General features: G+C 45.2%; 1 protein-coding gene and 1 long non-coding RNA gene across 6 annotated transcripts in view; both read left to right on the forward strand.

Moving 5' to 3' along the window:
- LOC105417077 (uncharacterized) overlaps positions 1–7,947 on the forward strand; it is a 30,737-nt gene extending 22,790 nt beyond the window's left edge. Inside the window, exons 2-4 of one of the 4 annotated variants that reach the window (XR_003889929.1) lie at positions 3,036–3,187; positions 3,359–3,717; positions 3,886–7,947. This is a non-coding gene — a long non-coding RNA (uncharacterized lncRNA). Of the gene's footprint in view, positions 1–1,352; positions 1,513–3,035; positions 3,283–3,358 lie in introns of those variants that run through there. The other 3 variants (XR_003889927.1, XR_003889928.1, XR_964908.2) reach the window with 3 other exon arrangements.
- An 8,756-nt stretch (positions 7,948–16,703) lies between these two features.
- Positions 16,704–22,549, forward strand: part of robo1 (roundabout, axon guidance receptor, homolog 1 (Drosophila)) — a 143,278-nt gene continuing 137,432 nt past the window's right edge. Inside the window, exon 1 of one of the 2 annotated variants that reach the window (XM_029843378.1) lies at positions 16,704–17,030. The gene's annotated coding sequence lies outside the window, so the exon portion shown is untranslated. The remainder of the gene's footprint in view (positions 17,031–22,549) is intronic. The other variant, XM_029843380.1, reaches the window with a different exon arrangement.

Consider the following 22,549-nt stretch of genomic DNA (forward strand, 5'->3'; position numbering starts at 1 on the left):
GGAGCGTGCCACATGTTTTGCCTAGTTCATCTCAATTTAAGCTCCGAACCCACTGTTTGCATGTTTTAGTGGGATAAAGCACCGAGTATGAAATTAGCATTAGAGCTTTATCAATCTTCTATAATGTAAGGAAACAGGTATGGGCTGTTTTATCATCAAAATAATGAGGACGATGAATTTGTACAGCGGTCGGTTCCCACAGCCCCGCTGTCAGGAACAGGGCTGAACAGTCAACATCAACTCTTTTATTCACTGTGAAAACTGTTGACGGGTGACCGAGGTGACTCTTCTCCCAGGCGTTATCAATCACCTTCATCTAAAGTGAATTAATTCCAGATTAGCGAGCCAGGCTGTAATTAGGTTTTGTGGGCAGGGAGCGAAGAGGTTAGCATGGAACTGCGTGCAGCAAAATGTTATGAAGGCGCTGTAAAGAGGGGAGAAGTGGGAAGGTGTGAAAACTGGTGGCGAAGGTTGCTGGTGAAAATTCTTATTGATCCTTCAGGGAGGCAGCAAGAGGGTCCAGGTGATAAAGTCAGCCTGCTTAAGGTGGCAATCAATACAGATTTCAACCCTTCCTGAAGAAATAAGCATCAATTACCTGTAACACGCCACAATTGTGTTGGATAATTGCATTTCGTCCACCAGGTCAGTGGTTGGACGTACTGCGCCTCCGAACTGACGAGGTGGCTAATGCAATTCAGTGCTCCAGGAAGGTAGCCAAATGCTCTCGTTAGCGCAGCCGCGTCACAGTGACCCTGGTTGTTTTCCCTTCAATCAGCCTGACCTTTCCCTCCGCAGCTTTAAGTGGCGTTTTGAGTTTGCGGCGAGGAAAAAACGAGCCTGGTCTTCTGTTGTTTTGGAGACCGTTTACGCCGAGTTGATTAGAGTTAATGGTGTCTCAGCTTTGTTTGCGGTACTCCTGCACTATCCAAAATCAAATTAATGCTGAAAGATTTGCTTCTTGTTCTGAGGAATATCACTGTTAGTGGAGGCGGATAGAACAATGCAGTTTGATTCAACGTACATAGATGCCCACAAACAAGATGAACTGACTGTCCAATCATTTTAAATTAATGATCAATAAACATTCTTAGCTCAGTCAAACAGAAGCTATTTTCTATGTCATCACCATCCATTGTCCATCCGTGTTCTTTTTAAAAATATAATATGATTGTAAAAAAAAAATCCGCCCTTTCTGCAGCACCCTCATCCTGTCAGCCTAATTAAATCTAACAATAAACTTTTTTCCCCCCCAAATGTCCACTAACAGCTGTCCTGCATGTGTATGGTTCTTATTTAGTGATTTACTCTTGACCTGGGCTTCACTTCAGCGGACGGAACAGTCTCACAGTGTAAACAGGATCTGAGTGGACTCTTCAGAACCATTAGCCGAGGGTACCGCGTAATTGCGGGATGATTGTTGGCCCTGAATGCAGATGACTCCGGTCTCACCGGGACAAATGCACCTACATCTGCTGAAGCACCTGCCTGCTTCGTGTAAAACACTTTCAAGTGAGTTAATCGCTCTCTCTGACAACTGTATAATAAGAGGATAAAAGAGAAAATGAATTCTTTTTACAATATGGGGTCTGACGCAAAAGCAAATTAAGGTGAGAGTGTGCAAATTAACGTCCCCAGTATGAGCAAAATAGCTCTATTAATGCTTCTGGCTGACCATGGCTCCAATGCACAAACAAACAGGACCTGAGCCCCACAAGGAAACGGAGAACATTTTCATTGATGTTGTTTTTTTAAATGGAAGAATAATAAATTTGAATGAATGGAATAGTCAATGCTAAATCAATGATAAATTAGGAGGAAAATAATGTGAATTAGAAGTAAAAAACAAAGGCCACAGGACAAAAAGGAGGGTTTTCATCCCCGTGCAGAGTTCCCCCTTCAGCCACAGCTACCTTATACATGGAATCTCTTCATGTGGAAGTGCCAACGTCCTCGACCGAACCACAAAGGGCCCCCACAGCCCGGAGTCTGTGCAGAGGTGACTCATTCAATACTGTCTCTCTTCCCATCTTCTCCCTGCTGGTAGCGCGGCTGCGGTGGGCTGCGTTTAAAGCCACTATAGAAAATAAGCGGCATGAGGGTGATGGGGTGCTGCCACCCCCTACACATCATTACCGCTCAAAAAAACATTGCATTTTCCCTTATTTGACGTCACTTCTGCCTTCAGCTAACGCAGTGTCCTCTGAGCAATTTGAAAGAATTTATTGTTTTTCCAGTCAGTGCTGGTTGTACAGACTTCGTCTGTGCTGTCGTAAAATATTGTTGCATGTGCGGCGTTCAGAGTTTTCTTTTGGGAGGGGGCAACGCTGCATGAATTCTAAACCTGAGGCGGTTTTATACACGCAGCATTGCATCATACGAGTCACGTAGAATCTCAGCTACATGCCAGACAGGTAAGATGGAAACGCTGTGTTCGCTGCAGCGAAATAACAGTTTTCGGATACGAGGTGTGCTTTTTGTCTAATACCTGTTATAAAACTGTAATATAGAGAGACTTCTGAATAATAAGCAAGTGTAGAACCACAATTGAGCCCATTCTGCCAGCCACCCCTCCATGAAACCTACCTGTGGTCACCACTGAGGATATTAAATGTTTCACTTCTGTGCTAAAAACTCCAGCGGACCTTCGTGTGAAATCAGCAGTAACCCCCCCCCCCCCCCCCCCCCAACTGTATAGTATTCATATTCAGATCCTTGCTTTGTGCGTTGGTGGCCACCGGCCGTTTGTCTTCCTATTGTTGTTTCCAATAATCCACGTATAAATGAGATTTCCTTATTTTCACCCACTGGCATAAAAGCCGTTTTTTCCCGCTGTCCTTGCCCACATTGAAAACAGCTGCCTGACATTTGTGTAGTAGACCGAACCAGTCCCCTCACCCACTAATGCATTTCATCTGTATGTTGAATGTGCAGACATACACACTGAGTTTTTAATTTATGAGGACTTGAGATCATGCTGTTCTATAAACGTTGGACAAATAAGAATTCTAATGATAGAAAACATGTGTTTACAGGTGGTTGGTGTCCCAGTGACAGGCGGCATCCCGCTGACGGCGGCTCCTTGTCTCCGCTGACAAGGACGGCTGCGAGCCAGGTCGAATCCGACCTGCACAATTTGAGAACCCATCATCCCTTCAGCAGCCGTGCCCTTCACCCGCACCAACAGGTCAGAGGGGCCTCTCTAAAATTACAGGAGGAACAAGATTAGGGGAGATGAATGTCTTCAACAAATGTCAATCTGCTGCCTGCTTCTTTTCACCAGTAAGCTCTTGATCCTCCATCCAGAGGAGATATTGGCAAAAAAAAATACAAATGCAAATCCTCCCCCTCCCTGCAGGTCCACATGGGAGACCCTCTGACTGATAATGGGGGACAGAGAGACAAAGAAACAGCAAGTCAGAGAGCGAACGTCTGTGGAGACTTAGAGTTTGGTGTGGACATCTGCTTTGATTGACTATAACCTTTCTCCTTCCTGAGTGGATTTCCCGACACAAGGATTGTATCGTTCCATCTGGGAGGCTGATCTCAGCCTGGTGGATGTGAATGTGATTTAGGTTTGACTTTGATTGTGTCTATTTATAGAAGTGTTGGTGTACACGTGTTTTAAATGGCAGAGGCAGAACACTGGAAATAATGCAGGGGAAAAAGATATCTCCTCTCCCAGGCCACAGAGGTGTGCAGGGATGGAAACTAAATGTAAAGACTCAATGTTTTATGATGCAATGAATGACATTTTTCATGACACACCTCCTCTATGGCAGTGCTGAAAGGCTGTGCAGCAATATGAGATTCTTAGAGGTTAGAACCTGTAACTCTCTCTCACTCTGTCTTTTTCTGTCTCTCTCTCTCTCTTGCAACCTGCAGCTATCCTTTGCAACACCAGTGACCCCCAGTTTCCACTGGGAATCAGACTGAGGCTGAAGGGGGAAAATGAGAATGGTCAGGATACAGTGGAGTGTGAGACACAGGTGTGTGTGCGTGCGTGTGTGTGTGGCTGGAATGTGAATGAGCGAGGCTCGCGGTGTGAGAAACGAGGCTGTGTCACACAGCGACTGCAGATGCGCCCGTCCATTACGGCTGTGCTCGGGCCCGTTTCCCCCCCCTCAGCCCCTCACATCTGCAGATGCGTCGGCACAGATGCTTCTTCAGCTCGATCGATAAGCCTCCTCCGGTCTGTGCAGCAGCGCCTGTCAAAAGCGCTGACAGCAACACGGTATCGGTGCATGTTTGAGTGGCAGGACGGGTGTTTACATTGTGCTGCACTTTTAACTAGAAAGCTGTTTTCAGCACAGTACTTGAAATATGGCCCAGAAATCGTCCAATACTACGCAGCCGGTCATTGTTCCCAGCGTCCTTCCACCTGTTCCTCAGAGTTGTTCCTTTACTCTTCACCTATCTGTGTCTGAAGTGATTAGATCGCTGTGATAGAGGGATTAAGGCTTCGCTGCTCATCAGGAGTAGAAGAAAATAAGATGTGAAAGATTTATGTTGCATTTGAATATACATTACAAATTAATATCTACTGGATGCCCGTTTAATTAAATGGCAGACCGTGTTCGTTCGAGCTGAGGTGAAGGGTCAAGTGTGTGAAATAGGCTCAGCCGGTGTTGAATCAGGGCAGAAATTAATTTGCTTAGCGGCCGTAAATGAGATGTGCTCCATCACGGCTACGACAGAGGCATTACCGGGAATGAATTCCGTGTCATCCTCGTGATCCCGCTTTCATACAGTATAATATGATCCAGGATGAAGAAGCAGAACTGTGCAAAACTCAGCCGCTCTCCCTCCTGCGCGACACCTGCGGCAAATACGTGCAGACGTGACTTTCACCCCGCCGGCGCTCGATAGCAGCTGCGAGACTTTAATGAATCCTGACACGGCAGCAAAGACTCAGAACCAGAACCCTCATCATTAGTTTGTCAAAAGTGATGGGTATGGTGTTGATGGCGAAATAACTCTAATCATCATCATATTGACTGTTTTTGTGGTTACACTGACTGCCAGGGGGAAAGGAAGAAGATACAGATCGCAGGGTTGGGAAAATGAATTTCACAAAGTCTCTTGAAGTTTAATCGGTAACTTAACAGCAATCTCCAACATCCTAAACATAATCACGATCAGCAGGAGTAGAGTTTCCCACACTCCCCAATATACAGTGCCAACCACACAATCATCTACACATTAACCATTTCTCACAACTCTTTCATTTCTACCCAAATACGCTCCTTTTCTTGGAAGTGTTCTGGCTCCGCCCATTTTATCATATACTCATCAGATGTGACCGGTGTGGGCAACTAGGCATCCCACAATGCATTTCTCTCTGGGCAGCAGCAGCAGCAGCAGCAGCAGCGGTGGTGGAATCTTTGTTCTTCAACGTAAAAGTGTTTAAAAGGTTTACAAGAGCATGCCTGCGTACCGCTTCTGGAGAAAGGCCCGCTCTCTGTTCTCTCTTCTGACTGCTCGGTACGACAGTTTGTGGTGCTGTCGCTATAACAACCAGGCATCAGCAGCAGAAACACAGCCAGCCATTACAGCAGAGATGAGTAGAGTTAAAATCCTGTCGTGGGAAGAGAACCAGCCTGACAGACGGGCACAGAACTGACACCCCCCCAGACTGGACGTGATGAAACAAATGATGGTAATCAGGCTGCAAAAGTTCTCTTTCCGTGTAGAGAATAGCTTTGCTGATGGTTACACAAAAGTAGTTGACTGGTGTAGATAGCAACGTTACGTCTATATTAGCATGTTCCGCAGTCATTAAGCGGCTCTGCGTCTTGCTGAGTTTAGATAATTTGACTGTGGGCCACAGGATGTAATTAGCCGTGTTTGCCGGACCTGAAGCCCAGAGAAGACTAACTTTGCACCGACTCTGTAATTACACCTGCTGCCTCATTATATTCTTCTGACCACCTGCGTGGATCTGACACAGGAAACGGAGACGCGTTTCAGCGGCGCTTTCAAGAAATTCAGAATTTCCGTTGAAAACGTTTGCTTACACATGAAAACAATGCGATTGGAGGTTGGAGAGTAAGAGAGAAAAAACCAACAAACAAGAAAAGACCCCAAGATTACTAGCTTCAACCATAGTGGAAGAAAATTAGTCAGAATTGTCGTTGGCTAAAAGTGTTTGGCAAATCATGGTGGAATGGAACATACTGACTCCACAGATGGGCCCAGAAGAAGTGGATTTGTTGTGGGAGTAGTTTGGGCAATTTCTGTTGCAAACAGATTTCTGCCTATTTATTGAATTTAGTGTGGATTCATCTCTCCAGCATCTCTCTCGAAAACTTTCTTAAGTTTGTCGCGTTGGCCTAATTTGTTTACTTTCAAATCCGATCCGTCATCAGGCACAATCATCTCGTTCTCTTTTCACCGTCTCCATTCTGCCGTATTACCATGACAAAGGCGCAAAGCGGCGCGGCATCGCGACTAAAATAGAAATGTTACAAAAGTGAAGAATTGCATCAAAGCCATTTGGAGGACACAGAGATTTTATTATGAGATTGGGGGGGGGATTTCTTTATGATCAGAAATTAGATTTTAAGGGTTTGAACAATGGCTCCAGATCCAGGCTGAGAAAAAAAAACTATCATGTTCTCACCCTTCACCACTGTAGGCTGTTGGCTGTTTTCCAGTTGACGGCTGTTCGCTTCTGCGTTCAATTATTCTCCCTTTCTGCAGTTTTCATGACCATTACTTTTTAAAAGATCATTACTATGCGAGCGAGGTGGCGTCAAAACAAACCCGCCATATTGGCTTTGCTGTGCAGCACTTTGGCCTTTTGAGGCCCTGAGTAAGATGTTTTTGCTTCTCCTCTATTAGAGAAGAGATCATTTCATAACCAGGCTGTGGATAAAAGGGTCATAAAGGCTAAACCGACTGAGGATGAATCATGTGCTAATATGCTACCTCTCATATCACTCCAAACTGAGCTTTGCTGTTCCACGAGCCCTCCCCAGATTCAGACGACGACAAAAAACTGCCAAAACTTCGAGCTCATTACTTCCACTTCTATTTTAGGCATCCCTTTTTTCCAGTAGCAATTTTCTGCATTCCTGTAATCCAGAAGATTTGGTCTCCGATATGGCATTAAAAACATATGTAGTTTAAAGAAGTGGGAGAACCCACTATTCATTTATTGAAAACACGTGTCCTCGTTTAACGCATGTGGCTGATAAGCTCTTTAAAGAACATGGTCTTTGGTTGTTAGTGATGACATAATTCCTCAGTTTGTGCAAACGAACTGCAGCCAGATGGAACTGAAGCTAGAACTCCAATAATGCGCTTGTGTGTCTGCGCCTCACTCTTCCTTTTGTGTTTTCGTAGTAACACTCGCTGGAGTTTTGAACAAACCATCTGAGGTTGTTGCTGAGAGGAATGAAACTTTTTTTTTCTTTTTTGCCACTCTGCTTCTGTTCTGTTCTGTTCTGTTCTGCTTCCCCCCAAAATAGATGTTCTCGCCTTTACAACCCCGCTGGCGAGACACCAGGTATTGACCACCTGAAAAATCAATGGTGCCTTCTTCTCTTATTCACCGGTTAAAGATGTCCTTTGTTTTATCGGCGTGGGGAAGATTCGGCTCCTGATTAAAGGTCTGCTCCATCTATCTGATGCACTTTTCAAATCTTCAGCCCAGAGTTTCAGTGTTTACCATGATTATCACGTAGGTTTTGCACAACAGCAGGTTGCAATGTTTCGCGTCTGCTCTATTTTCAAGATGAAGAGTCTTTTTACTTTTGATCTTGTTCATCCTACTGAGTAACAAAATGTCCTTGAGGAGGACAGAAACTGTACCTGATACTGAAACTTTCCAATGCTAAGCAATGAATAGCTCCTCCTGTACAGATGACCGGCGAGACAGCTTGTGTCACCGCTGAGTGAACGTGAGCGATGAAAGCTCACCTTGAATGTGCGGCATACGTAATAAAGCTCCTTAACTATTTACAATTTCACTGTCATTTCATCTAAACAATATATATTAATCAAACAGCTTCAGGGGGCTCTGAAGCATCATATGAAACCGAAGCCCCGTGTGAGTCCAGCCCAAGCTTCAGTGGTTGATGAGTTATTAATATGGGTGGAAAAGGCTACATAACAACCCTCCACATAAAACACATACACGTAGAAATACAAGTACAAAATGGTTTGATAATACAATTTTTAACCGGCTTGGACAACCAGCACCTTGTTTTTCTCTATTAAATCAAAAGAGACGCTAGCAGAGCTAAGCTAATTATATAGCCGAGACATGAAAATATGGAGATGCATTGATGAATGGCTCTGGTGGAGCAGGCGGGCTTGTTCCTTTAAAGATAACCCTTTGGTTGTCGAGGATACTGCCTTATCCATTCAAATTGCCTTATCTTGATACACAGGAGGTGTTCTTGCTTCTGCACTCTTGTAATGAGGAGACAGAGAAAGATGAGGGGAAAAATGAGACATGCAGCCCTGCATTACCATATAGATAACCAGTACTGTAAAAGTGAGGTGGCAATCAATATATAAGTGTTTATCCTCTTTTCTTTTTTTGAATGTGAGAGAAGGTGCAGAACTAAATTTCCAGCCCTTCTTTGATTGTTTAGGAATACGGTGAAGGAAATAAAATAAAATCACCAGAAAGTTTCCATGGAAGCTGCACCGGCCGCAGCACCCGTTCATTTTGAGAGGCGCTCTCTGAGAGGTGATTGGATAACCTTTCCAGATCACACCTTGGGCTAAATTGCAGTGCGTGTTTATAGGAGCAGCTCAGCCGCTCAGACCAGGAACCGTCAAACAAACCATCCTTTATACTGACACAGCTGCTTGTCAAACGGTTCTCCAATCCATAAAATGTGCTCGGAGGGGATTTTACACCGGAGTCGGCGTGCACGCATGACTCCAGGATCCTGACCTCCCGCAGAAATAGTCACAGCGTAGCTTCAAACGAGCATCTTTTTGTGTTATCCACCAACCTGCGATATGAGAGCGCATAAGAAACTGTCAAGTTTCTACATCAATTTTGCTTTTCTGCCGTTTCTCAAACTAATAAATTCCAGGAAAGGTCATGCAGTCATTTTCATACCCGTTCCAATTATCCATGACAGAAGTCACCTGCTGCTGAGTAAAAAGGTTTAGTTGCTTTATTGGGATGGACACTGCGGCTGAATTGGCATTTGAAGCAAACGCAACTCCCTTTCTTTAAAAAATGATTATCTCCTGAGGAGTACCTCAGAAATCTTAAACAATTTGTGGAGAGGCCGCTTTAATCATCCCATAATGCTGTTTCTCACTGACACACGTGTCCAGTCCATCTCCGGAGCTCCATAAACCACAACTCCAACACACACAAAAAAGGAGGAAAGGCAAATAAGAAGCCTGAAGTGGGGTTATTTATCCACCAAATCCACCATGTTGATTTTCAAACAATGGGGTGCGGCTCAGTTTTCTCTTAATTAGGGGTCTAATGTGTGTTATTAAGCACCTCACCATGTCCCAATTAGAGGATGCTGAGACCATACATCATTTTAATTGATATCCACCTCAAACCACATGGGCTCTCCTCGTTCCATATACCATAGCATGAAGCATTGCACTGTTGTGAGTGTTTCGGATGTGTGTATTTTCTTTAGCGTTGTCTCGTTATAAGCCGCACATCTCCCAGGACACCAATGCTTCCTGTTTATTGAATGGTGATGCAAATTCAATCCACCCTTTGCATTCTGCCCAGGCAATCACACGTAATAAGCTGTAGCTGAGAGGGGCCAGGCAGTATGTTTTTGATTTAGGCGCGATCAGCGAGGCGGGATGAAGGTCAACTCTAGAGAGTGAGAGCACGCTGGGTGTCAGAGGAACCACGAAATGTTGCTGCGAGTCCTCTCAGCAGCTTGTTCAGCCAGCGTTTGTTTATGGCCGCCATTTGCAGGTGAAACGTGCAACAGATCCACAGAATATGGCGTGCATCACTCCGCTGCCAATGTTTGCATGTCTTGCTGCTCACGGTTTTAGTTTGCCGGCAGGATGAACTGTGTTTGCTTATGCTTACCTTTGACCGGCCTGTAGGGGGCAGTGCAACTGATTGTAAAAATATCTAAACATGCAGCAAAGTGGGAGAGAACATAAACAACTCTACTGTGCATTTTTCGCTGTGTGTAATGCTTTGCTACAGCACGACACATCTTGTTTTAAATGACAGAGTAAGTTTAACCAGTTGTTAACTGGGTCGGTCTGCTAGCGCCTTTTCCGGCCCACCAGAGAGGAGATGAATATCTCCGAACACAAGACTCAACATCACATTAAAGAAAACATGTTCAAAAAAGGAAAGAAAAAAAAAACCCATCAGCCCTTTGCACCGGTCTGGACCCCATTAGATTGCATCGTGTGATGATCGGGGTTGGAGCAGATAAAGGGACCATCAATCAATAACTGTTTCTCATCTTCACCCTTCATCCTCGCTTTATCACAGGGCAAAAGCTCCACTTTGGAGCAATTCTGCCGCTGATAAGTTCCAGCTACGACTGGTTGAGGAACCTGTTAGTATTCCTGCTAACCTGCTCGCACATTATGTCTGCTGGCTAACGCGCTAATAGAGCCGAGTTTGCTGCTTCTTCTGGCGCAGCATCTGTCCGAAGTTCAAAGACTCCGCAGGACTCTTGTACGTGTTTTGAGTCACATATATGAGGGATGTGAGAATGCATTTGTTCTTTGAGTTGAATAGACACCTTCAGCAGCGTGATCAAAGCCAGGCTGAGAAAACATGTTGCTTTTGATTGAAGAGGAAGATCTTTGTGGTTAGAAATAAATAAATCACTTTCATCTTGTCCTGTTTGCTCAGCTTCAGACTCCAAAGGACTTTGTCTGAAAACATTTTACCAAAAAGGCTCATTTATCCCCCAAAAACCCAAACCAAAAAGATCCTTTTTTCCTCCATTATTTAGTGAACAGGATTCCCTCTCCGTCATGAATAAAGTGCCCACAGTCCGTTGCCCCTTCCTCACCCCCTGAAAGTGTCTCAGCGAGAGCCGCTTTTGCAGATTTACGTGACTGTCCACATTTATACTTTTGCTTCCAGAGCAGAATGTGAATTACAATAAACCGACCGACTTTCCCAGTGACCTAACCTGCCACATTCCTCTGCAATAACAAGGTTAATTAGATGAGCTGATTATTGGAAACGTTCAACAAAATCTTTGGATCTGGACACGCACTGTTGAAATAGCCCAGTGGAAACAAAGGCATCTTGATTGATCCTGATCAGCATCTTGACTCTATGTCCCTGAAACAGCTTTAGCATCTCCCTTAAGCTGTTAAAGGTACATAAATCTGCAGACAGGTGAATTATATGTTAAGGATAATTTCCCCAAACTGCAAAAAAAAAGCAGTATTTTATTATTAAAGCATCAGACTCAGCTCCAGGGTTTCCTGGGATCCCTCATTCTTTAGCTTTCAGTTCAGCACCTTCTCCCAGATGCGTCCATAGATCAATAGTTGATGTCTGATGAGCAGGTCTGATCCCACTGGAGCAGAGGCCTGCACTGGTGCAGCCCCTCTCTCCTGCAGAGCCACACCATTAGTCTACGCCCACGCTGAAAACAATTTAACGTCTGTTAGCATTATATGCTAACAGTAATGTAAACAGTCAATACCGGGCGTAATATACCCAACAGTGATAGCACCCTTGTTAATTTTGCCTCCGCGTGGATGAGACACGGTAATGAGAGGTGAGAATAAATATTTGAACAGGTAAACCCCCCCAGACAGATGTGCTGAATGATATTTTCTACTTTGACTTGTTGATGAGGGATCAGTCCTGCTCTATAGACCAGCACTCACCTGACATTAATCCACCCCCACGCAGCTCGTGACCTTTCCCCCCTCTTCTCTCTGCACCAAGGCTCCCTCCTAAATGGGAATTTGCCCTTGCAGGAGCAGCGGGCCTTTTTCTTGAAAAGCTGGGGACTCGAGTTAAACGCCTGTGCATTCACCAGCGCCCTCGGCCTGTCAACACAAAAGCACCTGTTTGGAACTTGATGTGGATCCATTCAGACGTGGTTTGTAATTTAACCCCAAACCATTATTAACTTCCATTACAAGAAGCTATTTGCTGCTGGAGACAGCAATTGGCCTATATTGCCCCCACACTGCCGTGACCACATCAGGTGAATGCTAAAACTTTGATGATGCCTATAAAACACTCAATGCCAATAGATTTTCCTTCGCACTGTTGAAGCCATAATAAAAACCCAATCTAGATCCAGAAATACGCACAATTATTGCAGTTGCAAAAGCTACGAAACCTTTTCACAGATATTTCCAATTGTTATCACAGTCGAAGTGGCATTAATGATAACTCGCTGGCGGTTCTGGTCGAGTGAGCGACGGCGCTCAGCCTGCTCGGCTGGTGTTATGGCCTCGCACAGCTGGACACAACGCAAGAGTTATTGCTGTTTGCACATCTGTGTTTGAGTATCTGCACAGAGACCTGAGATGGAACTTTATTGTATTTCATTGGAAAAAAGTCGAACAATCATTTAAAATTGACTGGAAGGCAAATGTGTGAAAACAATAGTGGCAATATTCACATTATTGAGGCCCCGGCTGTCAGTCATCGACATCATTGGACCTACTGCTGCTTTTTTGTAAAAGCTGTTGAACAGACAAAGCGGCTGCAACTGAAACACTCCGCAATCGCACAGAAGGCTGGAAGCGGGGAGACGGGAAGGTCACTGGATTATTTATCAGGCAGGATTTTGGGGGGGAATTCAGCGCAAGATGCTGACTCACCAGAGAATGGCTCCATGGCGTCCTGGTGGTAACTGGGACAAACGGCCCGGAAAATAAAAATGCAGGGAATTAAAAAACATCAGCAGCTCGCATGTCTGAAGACCTTCTGCCCTCCATCCAGACGGAAGACCACCCCAGGACAGGCTTCGCAGCACAGCCGTGTACAAAGAGGGGATGGAAGATGAGAACCACTGACACAGGCTGCGGTTGGTGTTTTTATCCCACTGAGCTCTGAGCCAAGAGGCTTTCAAAGGGCCCCACTGCGCCTGGTCCTTTTTATAGCTAGACATTGACAGCCAGAAGAGATCTGTGGCAGCGGCTCTTTCCACTTTGGATGCAGGGAAGTTTGGTTGATCAGGGGTCTGTGAAAAGATGGCATCTGTTTGTGACATTTCAGCATTTCAAATGTTGGTTCTTTGAGGTTGGGAAGTCCAAAAATCCATCTGGGAACGCGTCTGAAAGGAAAAGATATGTTTCTGCACGATAAATCCATTCTCTACAATTAATAAGGTGGATTAATGGATCATTTGCCCAGACTGTCGCTCCAAAGCAGACGTTAATGATGCCGCAGATACCGTAGATTTTTATTCTTTTCAGATAAAATATTTTGAATCCAGAATACCCATAATTACTCGTGGCAGCTTTGATGATGTTTGACTACTTAATAACACCCCACAGTTTGGCTGCTACAACACCCTTGTATTTTTATTCTAAGCCATCTAAAATGTAGCTAAAATGCTGTGCATTCCACTTTAAAGGCCTTCTGACAGTATAAGTTGCAATTTTTCCTTCTAAAATGCACAGGAAAGTTTTTTTTTTTTTTAGATAAAAAGGTTTGTTGCCAGACTTGTGCAAACTATGACATCTTGGACATGTGCTAACAAGGACAGTGTTTACTCCCCCACAGTGGGCTACAGCTAAAAAAAAAAAAAGAAAGAAAATGAAAGAAAAAACTATCTAATTGGTCCTTTTCATTTGAGTGCACAGCTTTAGCTCTGCCATCCTCAGAGGTTACGTCTTACATGGACTCATGGTTTCCATCCATGATATCTGCACTCTTTTCCACCGTTTAACATCAATTTCGGGTCACCTGGGGTCACACTAATGCCAGGCTTCATTCTGACCCATGCACGTCTGTGTGAGCGCGCACGTGGGTGGACATTTCAGGCGAAAAAAAAACAGCGTGACATTTCTGGCTGGTTAAACTGAACATGTGGCTGCCTTCCTCGGAAGCTGACCCGTGTCCGTCCGTCGCCAAGTTAGCGTTCAAGTCGACTAATGTCCATCTGCAGCTGCTTCTGCTTCAGGACCATCTGTTGTGAAGCCGTGCGCGCGCACGCACACACGAGCTGGCACATTCAAAGAGACGCTCAGAGTTACTGCTGCAAGGTAGCTCCAATGAAAGCATGCGCTTCTTCATTGATCTCTTCATCAAGTGTGATTTTAATATGCTAACGGTGGTTATTCAATAGTGCAAGCTTCGCAGAACATAAAAGAAAAAGATGTCGATACATCTTGGCTGCAATCCTGGAGAAGTTCTTTTCTTGAAATTAAATTTAATAATCTTAACTCACAGTGACTCTGCCCTCTATTGGGCCATATAGGTATAGCACCCCCTCCAATTAGCCTCACTCACAGTACTTTACAAAAAAAATGTCCTTGTTTGTCTTACAATTACGCATTGAATTTGTGTTTAAATTCATATTTGCACTGAATACCTTAAAAATGGAAGGGTGGTAGAATCGGTTGATCTTCTGCTTGATGGACCAATTTTATCCGCACCAGTGTGGTCAATCATCAAGCTCCACCCACTCTAACCATAGAGGAGGGAGCTCGTGTCATATGAAACTCAAGGGTGTGCCCTTCACCTTAACTGCTCCATCTCCATCTGCTTCCTGCATGTGTGAAACATCTGTCAGAGAACCTGGAATAAATTTTGGTGTAAACTAGCATCCAACACTGCACAATAGCAGATCCCGTCTTTGGGGACAAGACAAAGAATTTCAATGTTATAAAAGACCAAATTTGTGCACATCTCACCTTAAAATGTAAATTTAACCCATTATGTACAAACCAGCATCACGCTGATGAGACGTGTTCAAAATAAACGTCCTTTCAGCCAAAACAGGAAGACTGAAAGTCAAGTTGAAACCAAAGGCTTTTGGCTGTGTCTCTGGGCTAAATATGCTGCATAGCTTCTTTCTGTGTGATCCCTAAGAAGCCACCAGACACACGCAAAAAAAGCTCAGATCTATTGTAGCTATTTGTGCACAGACAAGGACACCACTGAGATTTGGGTATAAAAAAAAAACAAAATTTAAAACACAATTTAAACTTAATGCTGTTTTGACATTTAGATAAGAAAGGAATGAATAGTGAGTTTTCCATTTTGGGTGAACAATCTCTTTCAGCTAATAAGTGCTAATGCTGAGGAAATGTTCAAACCTCTACCCCCAAAGGGAGCAACATGAACTTTATTTATCTTCTATAACAGCTCTGCTCTTATTTAGAGCATTTCTCATTTTCCTCAGCCTTATTCTGGTCCTTTTTTATTCATAACTTGCTCCCTTTACTTCTGCATGGTGTTCCTGGCTCTGTTCACACCTGTGCTACTCATTGGTCTCCTTTTATTGGCTTTACTTCAGCAGTTTGCAGTTGTCCGCTTTAATATTGACAGTCATTTGTCATGTTAACCTCCATGCTGGGACCTTGAAACCAATTACCCTGAAATATAATGGTGCATAATTGTTTTTTAAACAACTGAACACACAACACCTCACGTTACTTTGATTCAAGCATCCACCGGACCAACCAAACGTGCAATTTGATGGTCTTGCTAAAGGTCTGCATGTTGGATTATGAGGACGTGTGTATACTAAGGACTGATGGGAGTTCTCCAGTCCCCATGGACACGACCTCTGCACAGCCACAGCAGGCAGACCTGTTAAGATGCAGGGAAAAGGGAAAGCAGCATTCTGAATGCCTACTCAATTTGAAAGACTGGCCGTGATTGACAGGAGGGGAGGTTTCAACAGTATTTGCCCTCATAGAAATACATGAGATTTTAAAAAAAGTACTTTCAGAGTGTAAAACGGCACTGGATAGGCAGGAGGGGAGGAAAAGAAATGGGACGCATAATGTATGATTGGATGGACTGATCCAAGAGGATGATGGAATACATAAATGCATCAATACAGAAATTCAATTTTCAATCCAAATAGATTTCTTTGTTCGAGGACTATTTTCCAGACGGATACGGCACCACAAAAAAAGGCTTTAATTGTAATCCATCACTCCTTTGTGCTGCGGATTTTCCAAAAATCAGTTTCATGCTGTAACTTCCTCCAGACAACAATAGTGTGAGCTTTAGCCTCCCCTTCAAGGGTGTTTAGTACCGTTTAAAATGCATGAGAGGCGTGAGGGGGCTGAGGTGGCAATGATTAATCGCCCCGCCCCCTTTTTAGCAATTATTTTTGTAATTTTTGGGGAAAAAAAATTGACATATGGTGAAGGTTTGACTGCAGTGGCCACAATTATGCACCATTGTGCTCATCAGCTTTGGGAGAGAAGATGAGAAAGCTTGTTCTCTGCGGATGAATCCACGTTGAACGTCTATTTGGCCCCAAAACGCGTCAATATTCTGCGACATTTCAAACCTTCAAATAGCTTTAATATTTCCATCTATCATATTGAAAGTTGGCCGCAGGGTATTTGATCGGGTGAAGGAGTAAATATAGTTGTGCCTGTTTGGAATTTTTTTTTAAAATTTATTTATTTTTTAAGTACAGGAAACACAGTTCCGGTTCTGCAAATCAATCATTTCAAGAGCGCACTCGGCCACAGCCGGACGAGGACGGACGATGATGGCGGTGTCATTAGTTTAGCGCAGCTTTAGGACCCAGGGAGGCTGATGCGGCTGCTCCCTGCAGGAGAAGCAGCATGGACACATTTGTATGCGCTGGCTCCTCACAGCTGCACTAACTGCGCTGTGTTCTCGGGCACAGGATACGCTCCTTTTTTATCCCACCTCGGAGGATAAGCTCCATCTGAGGACCCTGCTTTAATTCCGTTTGACAATGCAGTATTTCTAAAAAAAATAAATAAAAAAGGTTGGGGGGGCAGGCAGATTTCACTCACTTGTAGGTCAGACATTAGCACGGTGAATAAAAGTTTGACAGAGTCGCTGGGATGGATCACTTCTGATTTTAAGGGACAAACACCTGCGACGGACTTCGCATCCTTCCGCAGAGGTAAGTTGGGCTCCTACTTCCACGGGGCGCAGCAGTTTGGTCAGGAACCCGTGTCGGTGCGCGCTATTGTCTGCATGATTCACACCAGCTGCGCTGCAGTTTTCAGAGCGCGTCCGTGTCCAGCACACGATGCGTAACGGCGGCACCTTAACGGACAAACGTCTCAGCGCATTGCGCAAGATGGGGCCCCTCGGACCTTCAGCCTGATCCTACGCGCGCGTTCATACCCTCCATCAATCTGTGTCTGTCACACAGGTGACAGATGTGTCCGTCAGCGTGATTGACAGGACGCGGCTGCCGTTCTGACGGAGCTGTCCCCGGATCCTGGTGCTGAAAACTTTCCCACATGGCCCCGGCAGGACCGGAGGGCTGACTGGAAAAGTTAAAGGCTGCCCGTGTTAAGTGGCTCTTGTAGGGTTTACAGGAGGGTTAGGGAGAGATGTAATTCAGTCCCACCAAGAGAAGGATCTTAGCGGGGACAGCAAGAGACAACAAATCAATCGATGTTGAATATGCAGAGAAAAGCCTGCTGGTCTCTGTCTCTGCTGCTGCGTGCACATATTTGACAGTGATACCTTCAGGATGAGCATTTCACAGAGCAAATAAGATCTTTCCATGTTGGCGAGAGCCTTGAATGTGCTGGTTTCTGTGCATTAGTCTCTGTCAGGAACCGTAAGGAGCCTCTTCTCTGACCGATTGCCTCTGCCTCTAATGCAGAAGATGAAATTTACAACAGCGCTCTGAGGGATGGGTGCAGGCTGGTGTTGATTCGGGTTTTCTGCTTTTCCTCAACATGTTCCAGAAATATTTACCCCTCTGTGATGTGTGAGTTTGGGGCAGCGTTTCTCACCAGGCTTCTGCTCTTTTCATCTGCCTGTATATTCAAAAGAAGGCAACACTTTCACTTTTTCATCGCAGCCCCCCTCTCAAATCCTGCTGTGAAAAATTGGTTTGCACCCAGAGTTATTTCTGGATCTTCACCTAGGATTCTCTTTCTGTCATATTAATGTGATTCCATTATCATTCTTTTGTGTTTGCGTCCCATTTATTACATAAAACCCAGAATAAAGAAACCCAAAACGCTGTCGGAGGGATATCTGTTCCCTTTCACCAAATATCTGCTCTGCTCGTCAGCGTGTTCTCATGTTCTTTGTCATGATCACATCCTGAATATGACATATCCGACAGGCTCAAGACAGCTAATTAGAACACAATACAAAAGCAAGCAGCTTTTCTTACCAGAAACAAAAAATCTTTCTGTCTGAGTCTCTTTTGTGGAATGATGTGCGAACTCGTCACACATGTCTGGTTGCCTGGGTAAAACCCTGTAATCCACAGGGGGGGGGGGGGGGGGGGTGGGGGGGAGGGGGGGGGGGGGGGGACTAGCATGCCTTCATGGTAAATTTGAGGCTTATGGGCAGATGTGGAGTTTTGTGCGTGGCAGCTGAGTCACAGCCTTAATAGATTTCATCAAACAAAATTATGTGTATCACAGAACAACATGTCAGCTTTGGAGGCAATAACACCCTTTTTGCTGGTGAAGAAGATGAAGGAAGTTGCCATTTCTCTCCATCCTCCCTCCACCCTGGAGGTGTTTAAATGCCCGGGGCTGCCGACGATTGATTTCTGTTTTATTGTTTTTATTTTTCATTCCGATGTCATTCCCAATGAAATCACTGTCCTGCAAGGCTGCCTGATTGAAAACCTCCAGCTCCTCTCAGTTTCTGGCTCATCCCCCAGAAGACCCCCGGGGCTGTGGGCCCGACAACCGGGAGATCCTGTTCCCTCTGACCCCCTGACCTCTCGCTGGGAAAAAAAAAGGTCGAGTGCTGCTGGCTGTCGGCAGATCTCATCATTCCCTCGTGACACGGCTATTATGGTGCCCCCCCCCCCCTTCCCGGATGGCATGTCGTTCACCCATGGTGGCAAGTCAATTAGTCATGTCTAGAGGGAGTCGGGGTATGTTTGCTGGCAGGGGTCTGACATTCATCCGGAGTTTGGAACAAGAGGATTAGAATTTATAATTACTTTACATATGCAGTTCCACATGCCATAACAAGCTCCTGTGTGTGTGTGTGTGTGTCTGTGTGTGTGTGTGCCCATAAGAGTTTGGATTTTGATCTATTCTCTTGCCGCTTCCTTCTAGTGTTCCATGCACGTAAACTGATGCAGTTTGTTTTGCATTAGCGGCGTGTGAACGTGCCCCCACATGAAAAAGGAATCCGCTCCGTCCCTAAATCTGTACCATCCCGATGTGCGTCTCCGAAAAGTGTGAAATGGGAGCAGCGGTGGGGGTTTACTGCTCCGTGACTTGCCTTAATACAAACATGTGCGGTCTCGATCCTCGAGACGCCCGGTCCGAAAACTGCACCGTGACAAATGTTATAAAGCCCGAAAGGCAGCTCGTGGCATTAAGGGAGTGGGTGAAAGCCCGTGTGATCGACTCCTGAGGTGCTTGTTTTACATTTGCTGGGAGCTGTCATGTGATCAAATCCCGGCCTGCGCGCTGCCTCTGCACTCTCACTCCAAATAAATGTCACCTACCTTCTGTTATCAACATGCACCACCTCACAGTCTTCTCTTTGCTGTAGTTGTGTCATTATAATTAATTGTTCACCTGTAATGTGGCTTCTGTGTTGGCGTGACACGGTGTTTCTCCTCACTACGCTGTTTCCATAACTCAGGCTGGCCATCCCTGAGGCTGAGGCGCACCCCCCATTGTTTGGAGGGGCATTGGTGGTCTATTATTTTTGTATTTCTTCCCCCTGCAGGGTTCTGAATTATTTAGCAGGTTTTAAAGTCATAAAAACAGCTTGGATCTCAGTGGGAGACACTGAACAGTGAGTTTTTCTTTTTCTTTTTTTTCCTCCAAGGTTTTTAAAGGTCTTTCAATTTGAATGTGTCCTGCCGTGGCCACATAAACAATAACTATAATACGGAGGGGGTGTCTGATCACCTCGAATAAATCTAATAATCTCTCAGTTCTTCTGAAATCATCAATCACAAAATGGCCGACTTGGAACTTTTATCCAGAAGTGCTAACAAATAATGCATTTATAGTATAGTTATGTGTATTTTAATGTATTTAAATACGTCTCCAATGGAATAAAGAGCAATTAGCAAGCAGATGAGCATTGCTACATCAGCCTGTGTCATCCACTAGGGTTAATCTACGATTTACTACACACTAAATACACACATCACCCCTGATCTCTTATATTTCATGACCTTTTCAATACAATTACAATATGCTGTTATACTACAGCGCATTAACGTGATTTCTAACCTTGCTGCACTCCAAAGCGTCGCAGCAGACAGATGGATTTTTGGTGGAAAAGAACATCTAACAGTAATAGTAGCAATTCTCCATTACAACCCTGGGATTTTTCTTACTCGCTGTCTTTAAAAATTGTCTACATTTTTCCCGTAAGACCACATATGTGTGCCTGTGAGATCAGCGGTGGTGCAGGGTAGACACAGGGCATCGCTGGAGAGCACTTGTCTTCTCATCCTGGCGGAGACAAAAGGCAGGAGAGATTAAGAATAAATGTGCCGCATTGCATTAAGCCTGGCAGATAAAACGATACGTGGATTAATTTATGTAAGGGATACACACTATAGAGGAATCGGATCTCTTCCGCTCCACTTAAAATCAATGGTCATTATGCTTCCTTGGACAACGCGTGGAGAGACCATTTCTCTTCCTGTGTACACGGCACCAGTAGATTTGTTTAAGGATAGGCTGGCGCTGGCCTGTGAACATCGTTTGTCCCCTTTAATTACCTGTAGGTGGAGATTGTTATTCATGGTAAGGGACAGGGGATAACCTTCCACAGACCCCCACCTCGTCTTCCCCGAGGCCTACTGCCCGCTCTCATCATTGATGTGAAGGATGCGTAGAAAGCAGATGCTACCCCGATGATTTCTGAGTGTTTGCACTAATGATCAGCTCCGCTCGGCTACCTCTCCGCCATTTTAATAGCGGCCCAACCTGATTTAAAGTCAGATCTCGTGCACGGGGCCCCGGTTTTCTCGCCTTCTCCCCGCCGAGGGCCACATCAAAGCTCTTTTAAACAGTGCAAAAGTGGTAGTTCGGCACCATATTGCAGTGTCCCACAGTTGCTCCTCTCAGGTACTTATTAGTTTCAGTGTGGGTCTCGGCATCCTTGGCTAAGGAAAAGATGCTCAGGTTTTCAAGTTCAAAGATTTGGGAGCGCCGAGTAGACGTGGGGTAGCCACATCTATGAGGAGCCAACAGAGATGCACAAGTTCTACTATTCTGTTCATCTTCACCATTTTATAGAGCAACTCGCAAACATCGGCAATTTTTAGAGGGGTATTGACAATACGGGTCTATTGTTCCTCCTCCCTGACCTCTTTGTGAGAATATGTGTCCTGCCAGTATCCAAGCAGAGGACAAATTCTGTCCCCTGCTTCCCGCTGGTGTCCATCAGACTTTGTCCCCGCGAGCCCTGACAGAAGGGGCTATTATTTTCTCATCGCCCTGGTGGCCAGCGTCCCCTGGGATAGGTTTCCCCACATGACTGACAGCTCCGTAAACACAACCGGCTTCCCCCACCTTCATCTCCTGGTGGGGGGGTGAATGAGAGCCCAACTTGGTCACACCCTACTCCCGCCCTTATACCCCCCCGTCTCATCTCTGACCCGGTTTATGCCCAACCGCACATATTACCTTCGCCTGACGCCTGGGGGTCACCTGTGCTGAGGGGAGGTTATTCCTGACCTTCTCAGCAGCTGGTCAAGAATACCCCCCATATAAAAACAATCCTTTCTCACCTGTTATTCTGACTCTACTATCCTCTTCTCTGTTCGCTTCTTTAATACAATATCAGCAAAACAGAGGTTGTCAGGGGGCCGTCCCGGCCTGCGTGGGCACGAGTGCCAGTTGGAGTAACTCTGGTGTAACTGAGACAGATGACTGTGTCAAGGCTGCGTCCCCAGAGGGGTCCCAGAGTAGCTCCCCGCCCAAGCCCTCCACTCTCCAGGCTTTGTTGAGCCACGTTCCTTATTGTAATGACCTAATGTTGATTCAGGATCAGCGGCCGAGAGCATCCATCTACATCAAGATGCAGGAGACAGGAGCACCCCCCGAGCCTGTCGGCTGCATCACACGTCTTTATTTGTGTACATGAGCCGCTTCGCGTGTGTGTGGATGTAAATGCGTCTATGCCGAGCAAATGTTGGGTTATTTTGCTCTCACACTTTTGGGTGTTTCTACAAAGAATCTCCAAGTGAGAAGTTGATTTCAGAAAGTGTGAAGGTCCTCCAGGATGATGTGTGAATGCGCAGCTCACAGTTCTCCCCGTTGGCTGCAGCAAACCAGATAGAAGCTGAGTGAAAGTGCTCGTCCTGATTTTGCTGTGAATAAGCACAGTTGGAGTTGTGTGGATGACAAGCTCTGTAATTGGCAATTTAACTTGGCTGATAGTATCATTTTGTGCAGAGAAATTAAAAGACATTTTGGTTAAATACAGTTCAGGAATAACTTCACCGTGAGC

The sequence above is a fragment of the Takifugu rubripes genome, chromosome 11 (genome assembly GCF_901000725.2).
Source record: "Takifugu rubripes chromosome 11, fTakRub1.2, whole genome shotgun sequence".
Taxonomy (NCBI): domain Eukaryota; kingdom Metazoa; phylum Chordata; class Actinopteri; order Tetraodontiformes; family Tetraodontidae; genus Takifugu; species Takifugu rubripes.